We start from the raw sequence: 16,780 nt of genomic DNA, 5'->3' as shown, positions 1-16,780 counted from the left end.
AGGGTTTGGAGAGCTGAAGAAGAGGGAACCCTAGTGGTTTATTATTCACACCACGATCAGAAATATGGAAGTTTTTGAACCAATCCTTCTTCAATGTTAATGAGACCCTTCGTTATGGCACCGCTAAAATGTAATTGTGACAAAAGAATTCTGAGGCAGCAAAAAGGTTCAGAGGCTCTTACATAAGAATTTGTTTAAATGTATGCGCACTAGTGCATCGTGAAGGAAGCCCATTCATGAGGATCTCATTAGAAGCTGGGTGGAGTTTCGACGTCATTTGCTGAACACTGCTTACAAAGCAAGTGATCAGGGCCTGTGCTTCTTCTAATTATCCACATTGTTCAGAATGTTCCATTTAAAACCTACCCCTAACTACGACACACGAACCCCTTCACGCGCAAAACGAGGAAACCAGCGGCAATATTGAGTCCCGTTGTCGCAGTTATAAGAAACTGAGAGGCAAATATCCAGCCTTATGGAGAAGAGTTCCATTTCGTATAGTTGCTCAGCTGACCAAGAATGTGTTATGGAAAGTGAACGTTCATTACCGTGTTCATAAAAGTCCTCAATGGGCTTCATGATGAAGCATGTGCACACCGCTACAAAATCTTTTCAATCTTTGCTGAATCACGACTATATTTTGCAACGAAAATGTCTGCATTTTTCATCTCCACACGTGAATTCACTTGTAGAACATCATTTAGTTTGTTTCTTACTTGTACGAATCTTCTGTGTAATTCACTATGGTATAAGATTTCAGTGTCAAACGATAATGCTGGCAACACCGAGAATGTTAAGAAACCTGTCAAAATAACAGCCTGGCACCAGATGGCGTTTGTATCGCGCTGTGGTTTTTAGGGATGACGAACCCACCTACTTCTGCCGAAGTCCAAGGCCTCTCCAAACTACCAGGGCAAAGGAGACATGCGTCTGCTAATAAACACTCCCTTTTGAAGCTTTTATTTTCCTTCTTGCTTTGTACGTACTGCAGCGAAGACTTCCATACAGATAATGAAAGTAGAAAGGAGACCAAGGATACCCCAAAACATCTTTCTATTGCCTCGGAGAATATATTCCGAAGGAATGTACCCTTCAGATGAGATTATATGGATTTCTGGCATCGTGGAGTTTTGTAGTGGTTATCAACATTTCGGACGAAGGTAGATGATGTTTTTTTCTGAAACGCTGAGATTACATGGTGTCACAACTCAGAACACCACATTTTCACAGCCGTGAAAACTTATGATACCATTATAATATGACTTATTTCATCCTAAAACAACGGTGAAGCTGGAAGGGCATGTAGCATGCGTGGAGGAAACAACAGTTTGTTTGGCGAACGGACGGAAATGGACCGACACGTAGGTGGAAACTTGATATTACAAGTGACTTAAAAGAAGCAGAACATAAAGAGAGTAACCGAATTCAAGATCTTGAGACAGAATACATGGTTAATCTGTGTGATGACGATTATAAATCTTGGGGTTACATAACAGTACGGGACTTTTTAATGAGGCGAGTAATTATCGAAAGCTAATGAAAGATTCCGAACCATGCCCTTTCATAGTTTATCTGTTCATCGTAGATTTAACAAATGCTATGCAGGAGGGAACAGCCCAATTCCTGTGCAGTATAAATTGTCTCCATGTGCACTTTTATAAGTTCCATGGCGTGGTGTTCATACACGGGTAGCTTAACTTCTTTACAAAATATAGCCTACGCACATACGAGGTGCGATCGGAAAGTTTCAAGACTGCGCGTATAAAAACCCGTACACTTATCTCAGGTATTAAATTCATCCATCACCCTCGAAGTAGTTCCCCTGGGAGTGAACACAACGATCCCAGCGCCGCTGCCAAGCCTGGAAGCATCCCTGGAAATCTTTCTTTGTCAGCCTGTCAAGCACCATCTGCGATTCTGCCTGAATCTCTTCTATCGTCTCAAATCTCCTTCCTTTTAGCTGAATTTTCATCTTTGGGAAGAGGAAGAAGTCACACGGAGCTAAATCCGGCGAATAAGAAGGGTGCGGGATGACGGCCATGGTGTTTGAGGCCAAAAACTGCCGAACTTTGAGGGCGGTGTGCGCTGGCGCGTTGTCATGATGCGTCGCATGTGGAGTTCTTCCTTTAGAATCAGCTGACAGGTCCCATAGCCTATCCCAACAATGTCGCACAAGTCGTTGATGGTACGACGTCCATCTTCGTGAATGGCCTGCCGAATCTTCGTAACATTTTCGGGCGTTGTGCTCGAAGATGGTCGTCCAGAACGCTCGTCATCATCGACAGCGGTTCGGCCATTTTTAAAACGTGAATGCCACACAAAAGTTTGTGCACGACCCATTGCGGACTCCCCAAATGCTTGCTTTAGCATTTCATAGGTTTCCGTAGCCGTTTTGGCGAGTCTTTGGCAAGAGATTCAGGCAGAATCGCAGATGGTGCTTGACAGGCTGACAAAGAAAGATTTCCAGGGATGCTTCCAGGCTTGGCAGCGGCGCTGGGATCGTTGTGTTCACTCCCAGGGGAACTACTTCGAGGGTGATGGATGAATTTAATACCTGAGATAAGTGTACGGGTTTTTATACGCGCAGTCTGGAAACCTTCCGATCGCACATCGTAGTTCCAATTTTTTGTAATGCTTATATCAATGTCGACGGTAGTCTTCTTGGTTGTACTGATGCAGCCCTGAAGATAGATAGAGTACACTACTCCGAAACGTCAGTGCCCATCTACAAGTTCGCACGGCCTCATAGACCAGAAGACTACCACGGGCATCTTCACCTCCAACGCAATTTGAGTGAAGGCTGGGCAGAAGTACGAGGGACAAGGACCACTGGTTAAAAAGAGAAAACAGTTAAGCATTCCCTTCTTTTCAATTTTCTTACCTGTCTACTGGGAGTCCCTCTCACTTTAAGACTCTTTTGTACTTCGCTTAACCGCAAGTTACCAAATGGGATTTTATTTGAGAAAAGAACCGCAGATGTGAAATGTTTTCTCTCAACCGTCTTCCTACAAATCCTGAAAGGTGAAGTCCAACTTGGAATACAGACCACTTCCTGATGCGTCTTTTGCTATGAGACATGTCTTATCGGCCCTAATGTTAATTTATTTCAACTGCGTGGTTGCAAAGTCAACGCCATAATCATCACTTGTTTTTATTTATACTCTTTAAATGTGCATAATAAGATATCGAAAGAACCAGTGAACACGGTAATTAACGTCATAAAAAACCGGAAATTTCTACTACTGTTAGATCCTTTCCATGGAGTTAGTGTGAAAACAGGTTTCAAATAGAGGTCATTGATTTTAGTGTGGGTTGTATTTTATGACAACCTTCTGTCCGATGAGTTGTTTTGAAAACGTCGAAGTTTCAGTAGACTATCATAAATGTAACGACTGTCCTAGACGGATAAGAATCTACACCAAACTTCCACATTTTGATGTAGACAATCAGTACAAAATCTCCCAGAAATTCATTCAATAATTTTGTAGATGAAACACAGAGACAGACATCTCACCATTATGCGTTCATTTTACGTTCTCTATTTTAAACAACGCTTAAAATGTGACAGACGCAGACTTGCGGGCTTTTGTGCATAGATCTTCTAGTTCCAAGATCTCTTTTGTCTGCCATCCGCCTACCACCTACCATATAGTTAAATACCGAAACGAAAATCATTCTATTGATTAATTAAGAGAAGGCATGTAGGTAAGGATTAGGAAGATGTAGGTCGTGGCATATGTCAGAATACTATCCCAACACTACCGATGAAAGGACAGAAGAAAACCATGAAAATCTGTCATGATATCCAATAACACGAACGAAACCCAAATACAAATCAAGATCGTTACCGGTACGTAATTCTTGGATTACGATTGTGGCAAACAGCTCACGAGCTGTAGTCCTAGAACTTCTGTCGAATGCGTGTGTGTTACCGAAGCAATTCGTTCCGGTGTCAACTATCCTGTATTCAGCCCGCGGGAGAATTTTGACAGTCCTATCGTAGCTTGTTGCTTCAAGGACGGTTATATGGACCACCCAGCCTCTAATCCAAATGGTTAGCGGCGGACGTAAAGACCTAGGAGTGATGTTTGCTCTCCTCCTATTGTGTTTCAAGAACGAAAGCGACGGACCGAGTTTCTCGGAAGCAAATGTTCGTTACATGTTACAAGTTAACCCTTAAAGCCTAGTGGCAAATACACGTAACACCTGGTTTAACATTCAACAACTCTGTATCTTTCCCGCAGTGTGTGGATTCTCACAATAATCAGTCATTATTTCCCTGAATATCATCAATCAACTGATCTTTGTAATGGATACACGTTGTGTTTTCTTTACGATAGCCAGTGAATGTTTGAATATTTTGTAGATAAAATTCGAGCTTTAAAATGGTTAAGCCAATCAGCGATCAGTGTATGGCTTCAACGTGGACACATGTTCTTCCTTATTCTTCTGAACATTTTACAATGAAACGGTGTTTCTTGTGGCCTTCGAACATGATTGATACTCCGCGAGAGAAAGCAAAGTGCGAAGGACAATATTAGTTTTAAAACGATTTCTGTGTGGATATGGAGAAATAAGACGAGTAACTTCATAATTTATAGGATTAGAAGACTAGTTAGATATTAAAAAGGAGTGAATAGGACATAAAGTTAATTTAACCTACTCCAAGGAACAGCCAAAAGTCTGTAGAATGTGACGTAAATTCCGAAGTAACACGAAACATGATCTCACACGATTTGGGTGTTTTTATCTTTGGTTCTACTTCAAGACGGGCTCTGTGACCCAGTCAGACCCTATTCAACGGGTACTAGAGTTCATTCCTCGATGGTAAAGTGATGTGAAGGTAACCACGCCCAAGTTCTGTTTACCGACAGGAGAAAAGGGAAACTGGTAGTGTTGACTCCCTACCCGACCAGTACATCGACTATGACAAAAAAAAATCGTGCTTCTGCCTAACCGGTACAGTCATGTGATAAGAAATTCGTGCTTGTGCGGGTCAACACGCATAATATAAAAATTTCTGAAGGTCTGTAGTAACGGTTAAATGATGCGACAAGTGGAAGATCCCTTCTTGAGATACGGCCGTGAGTTCTGCTAGACAGTTTCAGTTTTCTCGGAGAGTAGATGTACGAACTGTTAAAGCTAGGCACTAGGGTATCCCGGTAAAGACCACGTAAATCTTCAGGCAGGACTGCTGGCCTCTAGGACATGCCAGAACTGAATGGGTGGAGAGTGACGACCGGTTCACTTGCACGACAGTAGAATAGTGAGAGAATAGAAGCTTGTTGAAACGAATATAAAAAAAATAATTTATTTGTTGGGCGCAGGTTGAAGGCATTTTAGGACCAATTTATGTCGTGCTTTTGTAGTAGAACCATTTCTGGATCCAACACGCAAGAAAAAGGTAATTTTCTTCCGAAAACTAAAACATTTAAGAACACTTATTTTAATGATCAGCAATGAATACCTGGAATGTAACTGCATCATCGCTGATTTTGTCTACAGCCCAGTACGATTCGTAACATACTGACGTCATCACGAGTGCACGACTTAAGATTTCATGACAGTTTCGATTATTACACTGCAGTCGTTGATTCTTACATCAGCTGTTTACGAATGCCACGTCGCGAGTCGGTCATGTTCGACAGGCAAGTCTACTGTTTGTCTCAAACAGGCGTTCCAGTCGAGGGCAATAAAAAAATGGACACGTCACTAAGAGCCAAAAAGTATAACGCGTTGTACTATTTTATTAAAAAGCTAACACAGCCTTTCCTACTGTCCCAGAAAATAAATATGACTTACACCATTTCACCCTTCGGAAATGCAGGGTGCCGGGAAAAGTACTTCGACCTAAGACGGAGAAAGTAACAAGAAAGAATATCATACTGAAGAGTTTTATAATTTAAATTCACCTGGGATGGGCGGGGTATGCAGCAAGCACGGGGAGACGTGAACTGCAAGTAATTTCTTAGTCGGAAAACTTGGGGAGATCTTGGAGCAGATGCGAGGCAAATATTAAAATGTACATTAGACAATAAGCAATAAAAATCTATCACGTTTTATGAAAGGCAATTTGCTGAGCGACTATTAGCTTTTCAAGAAACGCTCTGCTTAAAGTAGATTATGCATTCTTTTCAGAAAGTGAACACTCAGATGATATCCGTCAGTCTGTATATTTAATTTGCTGAACTACTACACTCGACAGATTTCGGTCTATGCAAATCCTCGAAAAACGAAACGAACAAACACTAAGACCTCCAAGACAACTTGCATTTATACATCACATATGATGAAGTAGTATGTGTTTCGGCTTCTTGCCATCTTGGGGTGTTTCATGAATATATTGGAACGTCAAATTAAAATAACAACTGCACTTTTTGACATAGATGTATTTAACCATACTTGTGATCTGTTTACGTGATCATTAAAATACTTAAAACCTTTGTGTTTTGCCCAGTTCATATAAAATATACATCAAATTTGCAATCTGCCTTTCGCATGTACAGTAGTTAAGATGAAGGAAAAGTTTAATTGGAAGAATAAATATGTATGCATTTTATCCAGGCATTGAGTTAATATTTTGCAGCAAGATTATTCACGCTTATCATATTACCGCCGGACGGAATCCTTAATTTTATATTTATTTATATATATTTACGTTGGAGTGTGTGTGCTATCAAATTGTTGTTCGGGCATTTACATTAAAATATTTCTTGTTGGTAATTACTTACTTGTGTATGTAGTTAAGACGTGTTTAGTCAAGTATCGGTTGCACATCTGTCCACGGAACCTGAAATGAAGTGTGTACATTAGTACTGTTTGGATAAATCGATACATAATATGGGATATTTAAGTGGGTAATTGTACGTACTTGGTTGTCATGGTTTCTTAGGGAGGAGTGTGGCCTGAACAAGCACGTTATGGAGACTGCTGTTGCGGAAACAATATTAGTGGTTGATTTGGTGAGGTCGTTAAGTGCTGCCATCTGTGAGCTTACTGGGTTTGGATGAGGGTATCAGAAAACAGGTTCTTTTAAATCGGCGTATCATTCATCTGTGTGCCCTGCTTTGTAATCTCACGCTTTTTCTACTTGCCAGACAAAGAACGTTCCAATTATTGATGATTTTCGTGTATTTATTTTCGAAAAAGATACCAGGCAGGCTCAGACAGCGCTGCCCACTAGTCCTGAAGAACCACGACATGCTGTCCCAAAATTATTTATCGACGTTTCCTTTTACAATCCAATCCTACTTGCTGAATGTGTTGTGGAAACAGGAAAATGACTGAACTAGTTCAGGGTAAGGTAAGGCGCATTGTGAGGTTTTGGAATCATGAAGTTGAAGCTTCAGGTTACGTTATCAGAGAACATCTTTTCCTTCCGGTAAAAATTAATATGAGACGACCAATCTTAAAGCAACCCGAAGCTGGGAGATCAGTCGGCTGCAAGGCGTATACCATTACTAAACACAGGAAGAGCCAATCACTCGGCATAAACTGGAGGCCGTCTTGTCTGCACTTCCTAACTTTTCGGATCCCCTAGTCAGATCGACTTTCCACTGTCGATATGGAAGGCCGCACTACAGCGTCACATTGGCAAATCTGAATTCAATGCACCGGTGAACATTTCGCAGTCCGTGTGTGAACATAAAGCAGGACACGCATCATGATGGTGTTTCTGGAACACTTCACGACGCATTAACAGCGGTCGGCAACCCATGGCACGTGGGCCACCAATTAATAACAAAACCGAATAAATGGACTGACTAGTTAACTAACAACTGAATAATGCAGCCCGGATTTACATTGGCTCAGACAAACGTTCCGGGAGATGAGGTTCTCAAGGCGGTACCACCGAAGTCCACATTTCTTCATCTCAAAGTCCTGAAGAACAACATCAAACTGACTGGCTACGTCCGTGAACAGGTTAATTTCCGAACAATTGCACATTATTTAACGATTAATTAAATTATCGATTTCATAATTGGGGTTGAGTATCCTGACACATCAACCACACTTATATAGACAAAGAATACTAACTCCAATAATCATCATCAAGCAGTCAAAGTTGTTAGGCCAACGTTTGACCCGCTTCGCCCTCAGTGACCCGGCAGTCTCTGTAAAGGTCGTCCTCAATCCCATAACCCGTCTGCTTTGTAACTGAACAGTTCCTGAAGTTTTTCTGTCATGTTGAATCAAACTGCTTTTATATTTAAAAATTATGTGCAAACATGTTCTATTTTTAGTTCTTTTAGCATGTTTTCGTTTCTTTCCTCGTGCATCCAGCATATTTTGCCATTTTCACCGGCTGTATTTCTGGCTACAAGTTATATGTCCCCCAATTACGTAATTTTCTACAGAGATTGTCTCAGAAAGAGATGGAAATACAAAATTCTTGGATGAGAGTTGATGGAATAGGATTTATAAGCTTAAAAATCTAACTAGTTCAAGAAGAACGCGTAATTTTCCCAGCTCCTGAGTAATTTACTCCGTCTCTCTTAGAACCAAACGTTCTCCTCATAAATTTGTTTTCAAACAACCCTCAGTTCCGTTCTTCCTCCTTCAGAGAGATTTAGAGACAGGAACATCGGGAATAGCTTGGAGCCTACTGACTACCTTTCACAACAAAATTAATTTACTTATTAGTTGCTTGGAACTACTCGGTAGTAACGAAAGGCGTAACGGATCACAGCACCATCTGCGCATAGCCTAGCCACTGTTCCCTAAAACAGAAATAGATAAATAAAACGTAGTCAGTATGTTAACAGCAACTGGTGTATGGGAGCAGAGCGAACTCCCCATACGTCGTGAAAATACGTACAGTTACCTTACGCAGTGGAGAATGTCTAAAAATTATAACGTAATAATAAAATAAGCAGTCAGGCCAATTTGTGTAAATGAGAGGATATAAATCTCGTAAGGGCCTTTCATCCTCATGTGTTATCTTAGGATCTTCACCGAACGTCGTGATTGAGCAGTTAACACCCTTTCTTCCCTCTGGGAGGTCTAGGGTTAAAATTTAGGACCAGAGACCTGGCAAATATCAGTAAAGACCTAGACGACGACGAAAATATCATTAATAAGATTGCTCTGTGTCTGACTACTACAATATGACGACGTTTATGGGGCGTGGAGGTAATTTCAAGCATCATGGACCTCGGCACTAGTTACACAGGTGAGCCAACTCTAGTCCTCGGTGAGGCACAATCGAGAAAGGGAGGCGAAGGGAAGGCTTCTGCCGGGGATCAAATTCCAACCTCCTAGCTCATAGCCCATAACTTAACTAAAGTATATTCACCGACACAGGTAACTTCTAAACATAGGTCGAGTCAAGTAAGATTTTCGGTAATTATTTCAACTTGTCTCGTCTGATTTTATGACGGCGTATCACAACATTTTTAGTACCAGAGAGGAAGAACAAGTTTGGGGTACAATAACAACCTTAGGAACTGTTTTATCTTGGAGAAAACCTCATTTAAGCCACACATAAACACAGCAATAAACAAGTGCCAATGTACCGGAAAAAGTGACAGATCTGCACAGAGAAAACACCTGAGCAGATTCCAGACTTGTGACTCAACAAACGAAATGGGCGTGGTTTTGTTGCTATGGGAACACTGCAAAGGCGAAACGAATCAGACTTATGTATACTGAATTTTAAGGGAATTTCATTAGTAGCGCTCAGTTGTAAGAGTACGTGAAAGTAATTTAGAGTGCAGCATTCCTGCATTAGATCATCCAGGTGTAAAGCACATAAATATACATATACAACCCTCATGGTTTCTATTTTATTATCTTGTAGTTAATAAGCTACAGCAGATTTCTGTTACGAGGACAGACATGAAAAACTAAATGTCATAACATTAAAATCCCAAGTGTTGCAACTTTGTTGCTTAATCGCTCCCTTAACGACGATTTTAAATTTTAAACGATTAAGGTCAGAATATGATTTAAAATTTAACGGTTAATTAAGAACGTCCGTAGCAAAATTGAGCTTGCACGAACTGCCACTCTGAGCCACGATCGTTCAGTTATTATATAAAATATTATTGGGTTTTCTTGAGAAGCTGATAGTAGTTCAGCAGACAAGAAATTTCTCGCTTTTATGGAACCCAAATGCTAATCACACAATAGCCAGTTCCTGGTGACACACGAAAGACAATCATTAGTTTTCAAAATCCATTTTAATATCATCTATCTTTTATGGTCTATGCCTAAATGATTTCTTCACTAAAGCTTTATAGATTAAAATTCTGTGTGCATTTCTCATCTCATCCATGCGATGTTCCGCCTATCTAATGCTCCTCGTTTTATTACAGAAATAATTTGGTGAAAGGCATACAAAATATGAAGCTCCTCATTATGCAGTTTTCTCCACCTTCCTCTTACTTTAGCTATCTTAAGTCCAAATATTTTCCTCAGTACTCTGTTTTCAAGCGCCCTAAATCTGTGTTTCACAGTACATGGGGAAAGTTGACTACCCACCTGCATGCAGACTGAGGTTAAGAATGCGTCGAGATTTCCACTATTTCTACACGAACACTTATGGTGAGATGCTTAGGCACAAGAAGGACGTATCGCCTCCACTTTCAGGGTAAAACAGATAAAAATACGTTCCATGAAACTTTGGTAACTATCTATAAATCATACGGCGTCACAGCCCAGTAGACCATAATCAATACTTGCACCTCCACAAAAACATCCAATCAAGTTGATTATCGTGTTCCTACAACCCTGGCACCAGGTCTAAGATCTAGTCTGGTACTGATCCCCCTTCTACGCATAGAATTAAAGTACTTCTCACTTTTATTAAGTTTTTGAGAGACTGGTGCAGCCGAATTTCTGTACACTGGATGCCTCAGCAGCAGATGGTCGTCAGCCTCCAGCCACTACCGCAAGGTAAAACCAATAAAAAGTGATTTACTTTTCCTACAACCTCCCAAATTTTCCAATTATGAGAGCCGCGATACAGTACCTGCGGTACACGACGCGTGTGGTTAGCACTGCGGGGCGTGAAGCCTCATTCTCATTTGTTACACGCGATTATTTGCAGCTCAAAACCAACGGAGGGTTGAGCCAGGAGCACATAGTACCTGTTGTGGCTCGCGGAATGGTTTTCATAAACTGCTCACAGCTCTGTTTCATGGGTTTGTTATTGACACCATATAAAGTGCATAACGCTGTACAGGATTCATACCATTATCCCTCTGGAACATAAAATAATATGGAAAATTCTGTTTTGTTTCATTACATACATTATGTGGCATAACTGCTCCAAGATGAGATGAAGTATTACATAGTCCAACAAGAGAAAACTACGTGAAGTTTAGCCTCATAATTAATGTTACTGTTATACTGTAAGATTTAAACCCGTGATTTAAGTTAAAAACAAATAAGTTTTAATCGATCTGCTACAAGATACGTATCAGAAATAAACGAATTTCAAGGTGTAAACATCGCACAGTAAGCAAGTGGAAAATATGTCTTTTCCACTATTCCACTATTGTTAAATCTAGAAACAAAGATAGTGATCAAAAATTTGAAACGTGTTGGTTCTTTGTTGTTTCCTTCCATCGCTTCTATCATCTCTTCTTTGTTTCTTTCTATCTCTGTTTATTTATGTGTTTCTTTCTTTATGATTTACTGTGGACACACTTTGGTGCACACCGTTTCTGCTACACGGTGCCCAAGAAGCGTGAAATGAAGTCACTACACAGTCTTCTTCGCCGCATTGTGGGCCGTGTAAACACTCAGAAACCCGCTAGACACCAGGGTTTATATCACTGCCACATGCCGCGGTCTATCACATGTGGCATATGCAACGCACAGCAAATTGAAATTATAAAATGTATTCTGGCGCCTGGAGGAGAGAAGAATGAAACACAAAAAATAAGGTCAGTTTACAGGGGATCGCACTTGAAAGAAGTAGAGTAACCGGAAATGAGGTATAAATCAAAATACAGCTAAATACAGAAGTGGATATGGTGTATATACGAACGGATTCATTGCTAGAAACGCATAGAATGAAGTATGTCCGCTACTGCAATCTCCAGATAGAGATACATGACAGATTTTGTTGAAATTTGATAACAGGCGAGAACATTTGTGGTTGTCGGAAGAAACATTTGGTCCATATCGGTCAACTATCACATTTAATTTGCATGAAGGACAATTCATTTTCCACCGAGTCTATCAAAATGACTCATCACGCAAAAACGTAACACCTTAACACAATTTAACGCCACATTAAAATTTTAAATAGTTTTGAGAACATTTTTCGATAAGCTATTATTTCATAAAGCACACAGAAACAATTATATAATTTCTCTACTGTTCGTTATCATTGCCAAGAGCAGATTTTTGTCTGTAGTAAATGAACGTAAAGTGCAAGAAGGTATTAAAAACTTGTAATTGACTTTAGAACGGTGATGTTGATTTAATTGTGATTTAATACTGATTCTCCTTTCTTAAGAACTGCAATTTTGTGAGTTGTGACCAGCGAATTGGCAACATCTGCGGTTTTCCTGAAGCCAAATGACATTTCTAATTTTGAATATGACACGACTTCCTGCATACAATTCATCATCATTACTACCATTACTCTTCTACTGTTCAGTGATCAAGATCATACTTTGTCAAGGTCATGACTAAGGTATTGCATGTTCGAAGCCACATGAAAATGAAAAATAAGAGAAAAGCAAATTAATTTTTATGGCAAAATATTCGAAAATAAATTGCATTCTCAAAATGGAAGATAACATAATCGATAAATTGTTACCGTTATGGATTAGCAGAGTGTCTCAACTGCTTAACTGTGAAAACGTTACCAGAACATCAAATTCACAAACCAATCCATTTAAAATGATGGAACACAGGTTCTGAACTCCAGTTTTTTCCATCACGAAGCTATGTAACAAGCGCGAAGGCTGCTGTTTACGACATTATTTTAAACTATGAAAAATTGAAGCTGATGGCGTTTTTGTGCAAGAGTTTGTGGGTCATTCCCCGAGACACGTGCAAGCCGCGCTCCATGGGATATACCGGGGTGGTCCCAGCAGCTGCTACTGCGTGCTACTTGTTGATACAACCAACCCAGGCAGACGACGACACTGCACACGGCTCGGAGCTGCTATTGTTTTTATTTATTTATTTATTTATTATTATTATTATTCGTACAGTTTTACATGGGGACAGGATGGAAAAACGGGCATTCACGACATTCGTAAACAAACTGGCGAGGAAAACATAAGCGTCAAAGAGATTAAGTAAGAGGTACTGAAAGAATATTCAAAACAACACTAGTTTCCTAGATCAAGGAAACACGCCTGGGCAGGATGAGTGAAAAGCATGGATAAAACAAGAAATTAATACACAACTTTGATTAGAAATATTTATGAGATGTGAATAATAAAACATATTCAATACAAAAGTTAAAGGTCTGTAAGTGGGTGTCAGAAGCCATCTCAGTATTTATTTTTTTAAGTTTTTTATTCCGAAAAAATATGCACTATTTACATACACGCCACATAGGTCAATTAAAAGTCTAATTCTATTTATCGATCTCAAGATTTACAATTTAATATCCATAAAAAGCAAAGTAAATGACAATAAAGTTACGAATTCAGAAATTACGATGTATCAGAAATTTTTATAGGTTTAAATTGTTTTGAAATGTTGAAAGAAACACTGAAAAGCGATTCCAATTAACGAATAAATAAAATATTTCAGTAAATGTTTCACATAGTTGTTCCCACAGTTTCAGTTGAAATATATATTATAGAGAGACACCAGCTCAGAAACGTCCGTGTTGAAAATTCATTACCCTATCTACGCTGTACAGGAACACAGTAATTATGCAATTAATTCGTATTTATAAGGTTGTTGCTTATTCCATCCTGCATTACGAACGTAACTTCGTCGGCAAGTTTTACAAAACTAAAACCTGTCAGATAGGTTTACAAAACACTTGCTGCCGTGTGTTACAGATTGCTGCAAGTCTGAAGAATATCAAACAACAGGCTAACGCGTCGACGTGACTAATCGATGTGCATCTATCAACATCATGATTCATGTGTTATGCATAACTTTTAAAATACTGATTTTAGTGAGGTCGGAAGTGGATAATATTAAAGAAAAATCATCTTCTAGTAAGAAGCCATGAAGTACGTTCATTGTCTTGTGAAATACAAGCCGCTATTAAGTAAAATTCGAGGATTTTACTTATTCATCGCCCTGATGATGGAGGTAGCAACGACCTCTGAAACGTTGGTAAAGTTCTACCAGACTATACGGCCCAACAACCCAGAAGACAGCCATCTTCCAACCCGTTATTTATGGCACTGATCATCAAATCCGGCGATGAAGGTAGTAGTGCGGTCCTGAACGCTGTAACCGAGGGTTCGAATTCCGCTCGGACCATGTCTTTTTGTTCGTGTTCTTCTGTCTTGTCCTGAGAGCGCGCAGCCCTTCCAGACATCTCACCCAAGGAGTCATATTGGCTGACTGAATAAATGTTTTGATAACCTCTGCGATGCAGAAGACCACTAAACTCGCACTGTAGCACCAACAACAATACCTTCGAAAAACACAACAAGACAACATGAAACAGTTGACAGATGCTCAGCTGTTCATCAAATTCCCTTTTTCAGGGATCCCGAATGCTCGTCAAAAGTTTTACAGATTCCCACCAGTGCACACCGTCACGAGTCAACTGAATACAGTACACAATTTCATTCACTATTTTTCAAAGATCCATTTTGATATTTTACTTCCATCTATGCCTTAGTCTCCGTGTGTTCTCTTCATTTGAGTTTTATGACCAAAATCGTGTACAGATTTTTCCATTCCCGCATACGTACTAAGTGGTTCGTTAAGTATCGTTAAACAGAGCAAGTCCCTAAAATGTTGCCAAACGGACTCAGCAGTTCGCCCAAAAAATGTTTTTTATCATTAATATCAAACTTTCACGTCTGTCCTCAAGTCCGTTTTTGTGAAATATTCCAAAGCTTTTCCACGTGCAGAAACTCTGGCAGACGTGTAATGCGACACATACATTAATACCATGGAGTACAACACTCCGAGAAAGCCGATATTCCGAATTGAGTGTAACGTTGAAACAAACTGGTGAACTATTCAACAGCTGGATCCTATCGACTCATACTTGTCATCTCCAGTGTAATAAAAACTGCGTTTCTTCATGGCATTTCTCGTCGCCTTTTATATCCATTTCGCAAGATCGGCACTCTTTGGATGCCCTGTCTAGTTACATTGTAAACAAAGAGAAACTCTTTTTTCCCTATGTTGTGATAAGCTGTGCTCAAGCTGTAAAAACTTGGCTGAGTGTCAGACCATAAAAGTGGCTGGCGAGCTGTGATTTAGACTCGGCACTTTATTGTGTATTCTTTGTAATTAAACACGTGAAACCGCTTCGAAATTGCATTTACTGAATAGTTGTTAATGGGAAAACTGTCTCTCCAGGAGCAGCCAACTCCTCGGTGAAGTTTATTGTAGCTGCTGATAAATGAAACAAAAAACAAACGTTTTGCCAGTGCACACGTATACAAGAGAACTGTGAAGACTGACGTTCAAGCTGGCGCCGTTTCTCAACTACTCAACTTTCTCACTGAATGAAAATGTACCAGATATATTTGTTCTTCATAGCACATAATTCTTTTATTGAGCGGAAATAAAAAAGTTTCCCCAAGTAACCAACCACCACGACACGAATGCGTGTATGTGGAATGGAGGTAAATCTCTACATATTCTCGGCTTGGTTCTAGATGGGGGCGTACAGTATTTAGTTTCACTTGGACAAACGCGGGGCGACCCCACAGCCGTCAGCATGGCGGCCTTTAACGAAAACCCAGTTGTGGCCGTCTAGCCCAGTGGTATTCAACCTGGGGTACGCGTACCTCCGGGGGTACGCGAAGACATCTTAGGGGGTACATGAAATTTAAATATTATTTTATGATAAACACTGAATAATCAGTAATGTAATTTATTTAATTTATTTTAGATGTAGATTTTATAATATGTATAACTTGCATTATACACCAACAACTTTGGGGGTACAAAGTTGAAGAGAAATTATATCTGGGAGTACACGAACAAAAAATGTTGAATACCACTGATCTAGCCCATCCCATCACTTTACTGACTGTCCCAACTCGACTAACGTTTTTGTCGTTCTGAGTTTTGACGGAAGTGATCAGGTTGGAATAATTAAACATTTGAAATGTCTGCATTATGCGGGCTCCTACTCTGAGTACACTGACTCAGTCCTCTGTGTGTTCCACAACACATTGCGTAAGCGCCTTTTCCCCCCACGTGCCCTGTAGACGCACATGTTCACTGACGCACTCCTGCAAAGAATTCCGTTGCTTTCAACGGTTACGACTAGTAATGTATACAAGTGAAAAAAATTGAACTTTTTTGCGCTATCCAAAGAACACAAACAGACGTCATCGACATGTGCTCACGTGAATCTGAAGACACGTGCGATGGGGAACAATAAAGATCCTGAACAGTCCGTGTGCCTGTTCATATTCAAAGAATATTCTCTCGATTACAGGGCTTCAGTTTCCGCCGGTCTGGCACACTTATGCGGCAGCTACGCTTTGAACTGTGGACATGTATACTTGGGAAGGATTAGTAACACAACAGATCTAATTAACGCATTGTTATATATGATTTGGCAATGCCATAGCTCAGGTGGGTAGGCGTTGGCTTCTCACAGAGGAGAAGCGGGCTCAATCCGAACTTACTTCAAGTAACTTTCATGGTG

General features: G+C 40.1%; 1 protein-coding gene across 6 annotated transcripts in view; it reads right to left on the bottom strand.

The window, feature by feature from the left end:
* LOC110835779 (uncharacterized) overlaps positions 1 to 16,780 on the bottom strand; it is a 347,536-nt gene that overhangs the window by 100,732 nt on the left and 230,024 nt on the right. For 4 of the 6 annotated variants that reach the window (XM_022076346.2, XM_022076342.2, XM_022076350.2 and 1 more), the window contains exon 5: positions 6,732 to 6,790. The gene's annotated coding sequence lies outside the window, so the exon portion shown is untranslated. Of the gene's footprint in view, positions 1 to 6,731; positions 6,791 to 6,871; positions 6,944 to 16,780 lie in introns of those variants that run through there. The other 2 variants (XM_022076349.2, XM_022076351.2) reach the window with 2 other exon arrangements.

This window comes from Zootermopsis nevadensis, unplaced genomic scaffold, assembly GCF_977971745.1.
Source record: "Zootermopsis nevadensis isolate Lab colony 2312 unplaced genomic scaffold, Znev_1.0 Znev_ptg000029l, whole genome shotgun sequence".
Classification (NCBI taxonomy): Eukaryota; Metazoa; Arthropoda; class Insecta; order Blattodea; family Termopsidae; genus Zootermopsis; species Zootermopsis nevadensis.
Note: the sequence above shows the minus strand (reverse complement) of the source record. Positions and strands in the feature narration are given on the sequence as shown.